The sequence below is a fragment of the Thalassophryne amazonica genome, chromosome 3 (assembly GCF_902500255.1).
Source record: "Thalassophryne amazonica chromosome 3, fThaAma1.1, whole genome shotgun sequence".
Lineage (NCBI taxonomy): Eukaryota > Metazoa > Chordata > Actinopteri > Batrachoidiformes > Batrachoididae > Thalassophryne > Thalassophryne amazonica.
In genome coordinates, this window is record NC_047105.1 from 51,100,597 (window position 1) to 51,113,058 (window position 12,462).

The 12,462-nt window shown below is 40.4% G+C and overlaps 1 protein-coding gene across 2 annotated transcripts in view; it reads left to right on the forward strand.

The window, feature by feature from the left end:
* Positions 1-7,060: 7,060 nt before the first annotated feature.
* The window catches only part of LOC117506695 (alpha-1,3-galactosyltransferase 2-like), a 39,261-nt gene continuing 33,859 nt past the window's right edge, over positions 7,061-12,462 (forward strand). Inside the window, exon 1 of one of the 2 annotated variants that reach the window (XM_034166248.1) lies at positions 7,061-7,243. The gene's annotated coding sequence lies outside the window, so the exon portion shown is untranslated. Of the gene's footprint in view, positions 7,244-7,983; positions 8,016-12,462 lie in introns of those variants that run through there. The other variant, XM_034166249.1, reaches the window with a different exon arrangement.

The window sequence follows — 12,462 nt, forward strand, 5'->3', positions numbered from 1 at the left end:
ATGCTTTGAGCAAACCAGCAGATGCACAGTAACAATTAGACTACAAAAAAGTATAAGTGTAGCAATAAAACTAGAGTGCAAAAAAAGTAGAATAAAATGTATATATACACAAACACACAAAAAAAATTACTCATACGTATCGTTATCTTTGGCTGCTTTCAGTGATGCCGGTATTTGGTTAGACTCTTTCTCTCCGATTGTTCTGTCTGAGTTATTTTCATTAGTTACTTCATCCAAACCATCAACATGTTTATTAGACCCCATTCCTACCAGGCTGCTCAAGGAAGCCCTACCATTATTTAATGCTTCGATCTTAAATATGATCAATCTATCTTTATTAGTTGGCTATGTACCACAGGCGTTTAAGGTGTCAGTAATTAAACCATTACTTAAAAAGCCATCACTTGACCCAGCTATCTTAGCTAATTATAGGCCAATCTCCAACCTTCCTTTTCTCTCAAAAATTCTTGAAAGGGTAGTTGTAAAACAGCTAACTGATCATCTGCAGAGGAATGGTCTATTTGAAGAGTTTCAGTCAGGTTTTAGAATTCATCATAGTACAGAAACAGCATTAGTGAAGGTTACAAATGATCTTCTTATGGCCTCGGCAGTGGACTCATCTCTGTGCTTGTTCTGTTAGACCTCAGTGCTGCTTTTGATACTGTTGACCATAAAATTTTATTACAGAGATTAGAGTATGCCATAGGTATTAAAGGCACTGCGCTGCGGTGGTTTGAATCATATTTGTCTAATAGATTACAATTTGTTCATGTAAATGGGGAATCTTCTTCACAGACTAAAGTTAATTATGGAGTTCCACAAGGTTCTGTGCTAGGACCAATTTTATTCACTTTATACATGCTTCCCTTAGGCAGTATTATTAGACGGTATTGCTTAAATTTTCATTGTTACGCAGATGATACCCAGCTTTATCTATCCATGAAGCCAGAGGACACACACCAATTAGCTAAACTGCAGGATTGTCTTACAGACATAAAGACATGGATGACCTCTAATTTCCTGCTTTTAAACTCAGATAAAACTGAAGTTATTGTACTTGGCCCCACAAATCTTAGAAACATGGTGTCTAACCAGATCCTTACTCTGGATGGCATTACCCTGACCTCTAGTAATACTGTGAGAAATCTTGGAGTCATTTTTGATCAGGATATGTCATTCAAAGCGCATATTAAACAAATATGTAGGACTGCTTTTTTGCATTTACGCAATATCTCTAAAATCAGAAAGGTCTTGTCTCAGAGTGATGCTGAAAAACTAATTCATGCATTTATTTCCTCTAGGCTGGACTATTGTAATTCATTATTATCAGGTTGTCCTAAAAGTTCCCTAAAAAGCCTTCAGTTAATTCAAAATGCTGCAGCTAGAGTACTGACGGGGACTAGAAGGAGAGAGCATATCTCACCCATATTGGCCTGTCTTCATTGGCTTCCTGTTAATTCTTGAATAGAATTTAAAATTCTTCTTCTTACTTATAAGGTTTTGAATAATCAGGTCCCATCTTATCTTAGGGACCTCGTAGTACCATATCACCCCAATAGAGCGCTTCGCTCTCAGACTGCAGGCTTACTTGTAGTTCCTAGGGTTTGTAAGAGTAGAATGGGAGGCAGAGCCTTCAGCTTTCAGGCTCCTCTCCTGTGGAACCAGCTCCCAATTCAGATCAGGGAGACAGACACCCTCTCTACTTTTAAGATTAGGCTTAAAACTTTCCTTTTTGCTAAAGCTTATAGTTAGGGCTGGATCAGGTGACCCTGAACCATCCCTTAGTTATGCTGCTATAGACGTAGACTGCTGGGGGGTTCCCACGATGCACTGTTTCTTTCTCTTTTTGCTCTGTATGCACCACTCTGCATTTAATCATTAGTGATCGATCTCTGCTCCCCTCCACAGCATGTCTTTTTCCTGGTTCTCTCCCTCAGCTCCAACCAGTCCCAGCAGAAGACTGCCCCTCCCTGAGCCTGGTTCTGCTGGAGGTTTCTTCCTGTTAAAAGGGAGTTTTTCCTTCCCACTGTAGCCAAGTGCTTGCTCACAGGGGGTCGTTTTGACCGTTGGGGTTTTACATAATTATTGTATGGCCTTGCCTTACAATATAAAGCGCCTTGGGGCAACTGTTTGTTGTGATTTGGCGCTATATAAAAAAATTGATTGATTGATTGAAACACAATAAGATGGTGCACAGATGCAAAAATCCCACAATGCAGGGAATAAAATTATTCTGACAGTGAGATATACGCAGTAAGAAAATGAGAAACCTATCACAGTTATGTCCTCTGCAAATGTGACAATGTTGGCATCATGGATGGGTTTGCAGTTGTGTGAAAAGACAGTAAAGGAGGGGGCTCAGCACGCAGTCCTGTGGTGTTCCAGTGTTGTGAAAAGTTATGAAAGTGGAGCGCTTGTCCATGGTCTATGGTCTGTTTGTAAGAAATTGCAGAATACAGTTATACAAATGTATATGTCGAGTATGAAGTTAAATTATACGGCCAGCTTGATATGAGGGATAGTATTCAGGGTTGTAATCCAAAGCAGGGTGCTGCACCTTGCTAGTAACTCTGGCCACGTTGTTCATTGCCTGTGCCCCGTTAATGCTATTTTACACCCTCTTTATTTTTTTTGCTCTCATAGATGCAGGGGTGGTGGCCAAGTGATTAGTGCGATTGGTTTCAGAGAGGAAGGTTCCCGGATCAAACTCCACCACTGCCACATTTCTCCATGTAAAATGGAGTTGTGTCAGGAAGGGCATCCAGCATGAAACTTGTGCCAAATCAACATGCAGATCCTCTTTGGATCTGCTGTAGTGACCTTGAGTGAAAACAGCAGCCAAAGGGACTTACTAGTATGCATGCAGATCTATGTATTATCTAGAGACCTGTCAGCCTGTCTTTTTCGATCTAAACCAGTGGTTTTCAAACTGTGTTGCGCGCCCCACATGGGGGGCATCAGAGTTCTTCAGGGGGTGCAAGGGCTAGGTATTGAGAATCATTAAGAAATTATTCGATCCACCATCATCAATAGCCTTTTTACTTAACGAGTCCCTTATCAGTCATTCAGAGCAGCCGTTGTTTTTGACCGTGTTTTTCTTTACGTTGATTACAGACCCTGTAGCGGGTCTGTAATCAACCGCTTTTGTAACGGCTGTTCTTGAAGCAATGAAGCAGTGCTCCGACCCACTCTCAAAGCCTTTTAAAAATGTCAAACGTAAATCACTTTTGTGTGGATTAAAGTCACGAACTGGGACTCTTGTCTTGTTGCAGGCAAGAAATGACAATAGTCCTCCATTCCGTTCGTACCATTCCAAACACTGTGATGCTCTCTGCAGTGTCAAGTTGGAGTGCGGCCGGAATTAATCATTTCAAAGCGAATCACCATTTTAAATCAAATAACACCTCTTTCCAAACGCTGCAACACAGACAACAAACTACAACAGACTAAAATGTTGTTCTCCTCCCAAAATGAGACATCCTGTGTTCTTGAAGTGCAGCGCAGCCAGCTGCAAGAGACCAGCTCAGAGGTATGGAGTGACATTCGTGACATTAATGTCTGAAAGGAAATGCTTTTGAGAAAAACTACAGATTTTATTTTTATTTATGTCCAGAGATCAAGGATCCGGTAACCAATTTCATATTTATTTAAGACTCAATAAAATGTTACTGACATAGAAAACCTGTAAAGCCTACTTTTAATACACAGAAGATTCACAAGAGGTATCGATAAGTGAATCGATAAAGAACTGGATTGATAAGCGGAATCGATAATGGCATCGATATTGATAAAATATTATCAATACCCATCCCTGAAGTTGAGTTATTATTATGTTAAAATATGTTAGTTATGCCAAAGACAATTAAAAACACACAGAAATGTTTTTTTTTTAAAACAATGTTGAAAATATGAAAAAGGTAAAAATAGAAGAATAGAAAGTTCTTTAAAAACATGTTTAAAATGTTTACAAAGGCTGTAAAATGTGCAAATGCATCGACGGTTCCTTAAAAATGCACAAACACTTTTAAAACGTGTTTATGATGTGTAAACGAACAAAAAGAAACACACGAAGATGTTGAAATTGTGTTGGGGGGGGGGCGGCACAGCTATTCATTTGTTTTCTGGGGGGGCTCACTCTCCCACACTTTGAAAACCCCTGGTCTAAACAATAAGTAATAATTTTTTGCAATGACTAGGTTTGATAGCATGTTCCTATTAGCCAGTATATGGCATGGCAACCACCCAGATGTTAATCACACAGATCACCAACAGTGCGTGTCAGTCTCGCTCTACTGAATAAGCTCAGTGCCAATGAAGGCATGCAGTGGTAACAGCCAGTGTCTGTTATCACTCTATCATGGTAACTGCTACAGTGAAGCAAATTTGAAAAACATTTCGTTCAGTGCCCCATTGTTCCAGATGTGACAGGGCAGTATGAAAGGCCAGTGAAATGGCATGCTCAGTTGAACTGTTTGACCTGTAAAGTTGCCTTGACACTTGCACAAATTTGATTCCTGTACTGGCACGCAATCTTATGAAAATTTTGAAATATTCAAAACTTTTGGCATGCATTCATTTTGTGAACTAGTCGTGAACATTGCCCAACCTATTTGAAAACACTGCATGCCACTGCGAGTCAATGGATCTCATTGCAGTGCATCTGAGTGATTATGATGAGATGTTACATCCACAACAAACATAATTTTACAGATACATTATCTAACTCATAAGAAGGAATGAAAATGCAACTGTTTTACCAATCCATTACAATATCTATATTATCAATAATTACCTTTGAGACTATTCTAAATGCGATTTCCACTGCACGAATCGCATGAGACAACCTGCAGCTGTAGATAATTTGTCTATGATTCTGGGAGCAATGAGAGAATGGTTTCATCAGCCAAGTTCTGAGAGAAAATGCATCATTAGCTACGAAATGATTATTTTATATAACATGGCAACAAATGGGACAAAGTGCAGTGTCCAGCAGGACAAAGCGGGTCGCACTGGCATGACGAATTGCGCGGCAGTGCGGGGATCAAATTCGTGCAAGTGTCAAGGTTAGATTAGAGTAGATTAGATAGAACTTTACTGATTCCTTGGGAAGACTCCCTCAAGGAAATTGAGGTCCCAGCAGCATTGTATATCAGCACACAGGGTAAGAAGCACAGAGTATCAAATGTGAAAGTAAAAAAGAAAAACAAGTTAGCAAATATAAATACAAATGCACAGTAGAAATACCAGACATACTGATCAAGGTGTCTTAAATATTGTCCAGGAAGGGGTGGGGGAGATATTGTTTTTGATGTGTGCTTGGGCTAGGTGCTTCATAACAATGGGGGTGTTGGAAAGACGTTTAACAGGGGGTCAGGACCACTGGGCAATAGTCAGTCATTCAGGGACCTGACTGCTGTCTGTTTTACGGCAGGGATGACTGTGTCAGACTTGAGGCAGGTAGGAACGGCAGCCTGTTCCAAGGAGATGCTAAACAGCTGCTGAATCCTGCAGTAAAAAAAAAGGAATAAGGTATTTTGTTTCTCTTGGTATTTAGATAAGAGAACACCCCATGTTCTGTTTAAGTTTGTTATAATACAATGTGTATTGATATTGTAAATAAGAAAGCTGGGGGGAAAAACATGGATCAGATGTAAAAATTTATGTAACTCTTGACCACTGTATGTTCTTCTCATAGTGATCCTAAATAAAGAAAACATTAAATTAAGCATTTCATTAATAAACATAATATATGACAGAGACCTGTCATATATTAGTGACGCACAAATGAAACAGAGTTTTGCAGCTACCTACCAGCCTGTGATGTCACCATGCTAACATCCGTGAAATAAGTTCAGAGGTGTTATTAGGTTCCAAAAATGGCTTTTCAGTTTTAGAAGTGTTTATTTCTCGCTAGCTTTTACATGAGAGACATGCATATACACACAAAGCAAAGCGGTTTTTAAGAGACCAGCCACTGACATCACAGTGCAGCTCTACTCTGATTGACTGTCATCCCCTGCCACTCAAAAACAAAGCAGAACAGATTCGAACAGAATTTGACATTTTAACCTCTTAAAATACCTCTTAAAATATGTCAAGGTTAGCCATCTTTGAACTTGTCCAAGGTTTGTGTCCCAAGAATGTTCCCTGTGAATTTGAAGACTGTGGCAGTAATAGAACTGGACTTATGCTGAACACAGACAGATGGACGGACACCAGGTCTTCATAACACCTGATGGCCATATGTTGGCCTCGGGTAAAAAAAGGATGTTTAACTTAGATCAAATATTCTGGAAGCACTTTCTGCTGTGCGCACTGTGGTGCTGGAATTCCAGACTTCCGGTGAAACAGATTAAGGTACATATAATGTAAACATATGTGCTAGTAGGGGGGCCGCTGTCTTTTAAAAGTGTGTTAACCTCCATAATTTGCAAAAAAAAAAAAAAAAAAATCCAGATCTGGATTCTGGATCAAATTTCACTTTTGTTATAGGCTTTGAAGGATTACTCAAAACTACTTCATGGATTCTCACCAAATTTGCACCACATGTACATATTAGGCCATGGAAGACTCAGTTGAATTTTGGAGGTGATCCGGATCCAGATTCTGGCACAGGATTTCACTTTATTAAAGATTATGTCAAAACTACTTCATGGATTCCCACGAAATTTGCACCACTTATAGGACATGGAAGAATCCACTGAATTTTGGAGGTAATCTGGAGCTGGATCGGCAGACGTCGTTCGTTTTACATTTAGAAGTCTTCAGTGCAAATATGTTTTAAGCTTTCTTGTGTTAGCCTCGGCAGTTTTTATTTCATGTATAGTTGAAATACTTCTTATTCCATTTTTCATAGGCACGAAGGCCCATTTGTCAGCACGCTTGTCAAACGCGCCCAGAAGCTGGAAACCACTGTAACGTTGTTGTGAAGATGTGTTTCCACTCTTTCGTTTCTGGAGTGTTCTGCGGGTAAGTCGTTAGTGGATTTTATTCCCTCCCCTCCAACTTCCTCTCGTGCATGGAACGGTGCGGCCTGACACGCACGCACGGTAGTGGACGCACCTCCGTGCAACAGTTGAACCTCGAATTCGTGTGTTTTGTTTTTCCGTGTGATTCATGCTGTCCGTGACTGTGTGAAGGAAGCGGACATAGACACTCCCGGACTACAAACTGTGGGTGCGTGGACGGAAACTCCCCCACACCATCAACAGTCATGGATTCACGCGTTCACAACAACTCCTAGGTGGGTTTGCAGCCGCATTTACGTCTGTTTTAAAATTGTAAAAATTCTTTGCCGTTTGTCTTCAGTATGTTAACATAAACTGTTTTCTTACCTGAAGGATGGTCGCTTGATTTGTATCTGCATCTTTTTTCATTCCTTTCTTTCTTTTTTGTTTGTTTGTTTGTTTACAATTACTGAGTTTTGTTATCGTAGAGATGTAATTTTAGTCTCTCTTGAATTTCATACTTCCGGGATCCGCGAGCTTGCTGACACCCGCGGCATCTCGTGCCAGACTTGGCTGCGCGTGGTACCCACGCGGACCGGGGGCAGAGTTAAAATACGTATTCTCGGACCACAATCTAAATTAGCGCCCTTTGTTGGAAGGTTTCTTATGTTATTCTTGGCAGTAGATTTTATGTATCTTTATGGATCTTACTGACCACATAAAATTCCACCCATCAGTCTGCTGAGATAACGGGCTATGTGGGAGGAGCATGTGTAATAATTGTTGTGGCTTTGCATTCAGAACCCATTCGTCGTGTGCGGAACCATTTAACTTTACTGGGTGACTGCGGTCCATCGATCGAACCATCGATGTCAAAAGCAAAATCCCCGTCAAGACGTTTACGTTTTTTCTTGCGCCTCTTCGCCCGTATTTACGGTAACTGCCGGAGGCGGCCAAAAATGGAAGTATGTGCACACAATTTAACCTCCAAATCCCTGAGTTTGAACCGCAGTTTGGTTTTGAGGAGGAAAGACGTTTGGCCCCGTATGTGGACACAAGATCAATAAGGTAAGTCTTTTATTTAAACAAGACAATAAATTACTACAAAAACGAGCTATTAAAAATGATTAAAGTAAAAGTACAGTGCATATAAGTGTGTGTGTGTGTGTGTGTGTACACACACAATAAGTAAGTAGTGCTATATGGATGCAAAATACCATAACATGGGGAATAGAATTACTCCGAGGCAATGGCGGCTCCAGACGTTTTTTTATGCAGGTGCTTTGGGGGGAGCTTGGCGTTTTTGTGAGGGCACCATGATAAGGGCTCATGTGCTCATGTACTATACCACCGGCATGTTCACGTGCATGCACACATAGCCGTGTTCCCCAACTGCAACAGTCACTGACAACATGCAGAATGAATAAAACCACACACAAACCTAGGCTACTGTTCAACAGAAATATCCCCAGTCATACTCATGTAGCCTAAGGGGAAAAAGGTTTCACTTACCATTGATGTCTTTGTAACAGTAGTGATGAAGAAACAAAAGCTTTTTGAACCACTGAATCAATGTAAAGCAATTGTGTTGAAGTGGTTGAGTGTTTCAGACAGTGATAAAATTAAATATGGTGGTGTCTGCTGGCCAATCTTCAACATAGTACTTTTATGGAACAATAAAAGGCAAGATGTCATTAAACAGTAAGGCACTATTATGTATGTTTAATAATAAAGGTTCTTTATGCATCTTGAATTTTTTTTACTATATTTTTGTTTAAAGATGTTAATATATATTTGTTATAATGTGGTTGTTCCATCATAAAATACTGTATGTAATAGATAGAAATTGGGAAATGCTTGTGCAACTAGGGACTGTTATGACAATTGTACAAAATAATGGGGATTCCGGCACGTCAAAGCTTTTTATTTAAAAACAAGCTCATTTCAGTTAGCCTCCATCCTCCCTATCTCTCAATTCCTAACACTTTCACTCACTACACAGACTATCACACAAACACTTTCTGATGTTCTCACACTCACTTTACACTTATCCACCAACTAACCTATTAATCTTTCTCTGTATGTGTACTTAATATGTATAAGTATGTATGTGTGTAAGTCAATATGTATCATGTGTGAATGTCTATGTGCCAATGTGAGTGTTTAAATGTATGATGGTTTAACTAATCTAGTGCTAATCTAACCTAAATCTTTCTCTCTGGTTGTCAATTGATGAAACTATAGTAATAACACACGCCCAAACTCTCAAAGTATAGAGGGATTGTGCCTGTTCATAAGCACTGCTAGAGTTTGATAACTCCCGCCCTGAATTCAAATCGGTGTGACACGTCGGTGATGCGCGTGTGACGTAATGAAGCTTCATTTGGGGATTCACGTGGTTTTTCACGGGGTGAAGCGTGGCATTGAAACATCTTGCAGCGACACTTCTGCTTTGAAAGATCAATACTCTGCTTCGAGCATAACATCACTATACAAGGTCTGTTAAAAAAGTATCCAACCTTTTTATTTTTTTCAAAAACCTGATGGATTTGGATCACGTGTGCTTGCATGAGCCAACCTTGAACCTTCGTGCGCATGCGTGATTTTTTTTCACGCCTGTCGGTTGCGTCATTTGCTTGTAAGCAGCCTTTGTGTGAGGACATGTGTAGTCTCTCGTCGTTTTTTCTTTGCATGGAAAATGGCGGAATGACTGGAGCAGCGCGACTGCTTCATATTTTGCCAGAAACTGGGCGAAAGCCAGGTGGAAACCATTCAGATTATTCACACGGCTTTCGGTGACGATCCTCTGGGCATCACACAGATTAAGGAGTGGTACAACTGGTTTAAAGACGGCCACACAACGCTGGAGAGCGTGCCGCGCTCTGATTGGCATCAACATGCTGAAATGACCAGATCATTTCCAAAGTGAACGCTGTGGTGATGCGGGACCATCATGTGACTATCCGAAAATTGCGGAAGAGGTGGACATCAGCACTTTTTTGGCACATTCCACTGTGACAGAAGATTTTGCCATGAAAAGAGTTGCAGCGAAATTCATGCCGATGGCTTTAGCACGAAGCTGATGGCGCAGCAAAAGCGCCACTGTGTTGAAACCTCACAGGACATGTTGTAACATGTTCACCTCGTCCACCATTTGGAAGATTCAGGCGTCTTTCGGTGGCTTTTCAGTCGTGTGACTATCTGAGAAATTGTGGACGAGCTGGGCATGTCACAACATGTCCTGTGAGGCTTCAACACAGTGGCGCTTTTGCTGCGCCATCAGCTTTGTGCCGATGAATTTCGCTGCAACTCTTTTCATGGCAAAATCTTCTGTCACAGTGGAATGTGCCGAAAAAGTGCTGATGTCCACCTCTTCCGCAATTTTCTGATAGTCACACGACGGTCCCGCATCACCACAGCGTTCACTTTGGAATGATCTGGTCATTTCAGCATGTTGATGGTCGACCGGAGCGTGGCTCACTCTCCACCATTGTGCGGCCGTCTTTAAACCGGTTGTACCGCTCCTTAATCTGTGTGATGCCCATAGCATCGTCACCGAAAGCCGTCTGAATAATCCAAATGGTTTCCTCCTGGCTGTCGCCCAGTTTCTAGCAAAATTTGATGCAGTCGTGCGGCTCCAGTCGTTCCGCCATTTTCTTGCAAAGAAAAAACGACGAGAGACTACACCCATCCTCACACAAAGGCTGCTTACAAGCAAATGACGCAATCGACAGGCGTGAAAAAACTCACGCATGCGCATGAATGTTCAAGGTTTGCTCATGCAAGCACACGTGATTCAAATCCATCAGGTTTTTGCAAAAAATAAAAAGATCGGATATTTTTCTAACAGACCTTGTATAACAGCACAATGTGCCTATTGTTGTGGTTGAGAGCAAAAGCCTGAATGATTTGGTCGCTGTCCAGGGTCCGGGTTCTCTGAGGGTTAATAGCCAGGAGTGCCAGGTCACTGGTTTGGCCGTCCCCACTGCTATTCCTCAGGTAGTTCTTTATGTGACACAGACATGAAAAGTTGAGCTCTTTAAAAGCCCGGAGTTTACGCATGAGTAATTTCCACGATAAGAAATTAACACATTTTCAGATGTTGCCTTCCAAAACAAGGGCGTCGTGTGTATTACAGTTTGCGGCTGTGAAGAGGAATCCACGCAACAGGTCAGATTCAAAGACTTTATTTACTTTGTGTGCTCTTTTGTAAAGTTTTAGCTTCTGCTGCTACATTGATTAGCTCCACGTCGTCTTTTCCATTTTTTTGTGGAAGTGTTACAGCACCACATACAGGCCTGGCATATGTACTACTACATTTATCAAGTGGTTTCACTGGATCTGTGAGGACAGAGGTGTTTATGGATCACTTTTTGAAAATGATAAAGAAAAGATCAGGATAGGGAACATTCCATTCTGTTTTTGTGTGGACAAGGCCTTAAAAATATGGGATAAACGAATGAAAACAATAAATGAGCCTTTTTATTTTTTTACCTCAGTGGCGCTGCCCAGCCACGGAGGTAAAATATATACACAGTGGAATAAAGTGTATGAATCTGGCCAATGTTGCCACAGTTACTTTGAAAACGTTATCCAATTACTGATTACTCCTTGAAAAAGTAACTTAATTAATTTACTGATTACTGAATTTTAAAAGTAACTAAGTTAGAGTACTAGTTACTTTATTAGTTACTTTCAGCAGTTGCTGACAGCAACCCCCTGCCACCTCAACATGAAAATGATAACCCGTTTTGACAATACTCACTTTATAGTCACCCTTTCTTGACTTCAGTGAACATAAATACTTGTTTAATAAAAAATAAAATAAAGACATCTTTCTTGACCTCATATTTAAATGCTGACAGCACTGTAATGGTAAAATTGACTTTCTAAACAACATTGTTTATAAATGTAGATATTAAAGTCTTTCTAACATCTTTCTAACATTTAAATTCTTTCTAAACATTTTAGTTGTTGAAATATTATCATAAGTAGTAATAGTATGAAAAAATGTCTTCAAAAGTGGACCTTTAATCGAGGGTTGTTGTGGATTTGCCCCTGACTTGCAGTCTGATCAAAAGAATGGATAACATTTATTTATACAGAAAACACAACCAGGTTGACAGGTAAAAAAAAGTTTTATCATCTTTTTTTAATGTCATGTCATCCTCAGAACGAGGCATTAAGCGCATTTGGGTAGTTGGTTTAGGTTAGTTTAGGTAGCATGAAAACATTTATCACATCTTAAAAATCACAATTAAAATAGCAGCAGATTAACTTATTCCATTGAAAACTCACAGAGGTGCTGGGGTGGGGGACGGGTGCCTAGCACTTCTAAACAGCCATCCCACTTATGCCAAGCAAGACTAGAAGTTGACATACTGTTGTTGTTAGTTTGGGTCAAAGTTGGCAGCAAATTTTGCACCATTAAATTTTGTATCCTGTGTCTTGAAAGGGTTGATAGTCTGGTATAATATGGGAATGTTCCCTCATGTTATTGCACTGAGGGAGTGAG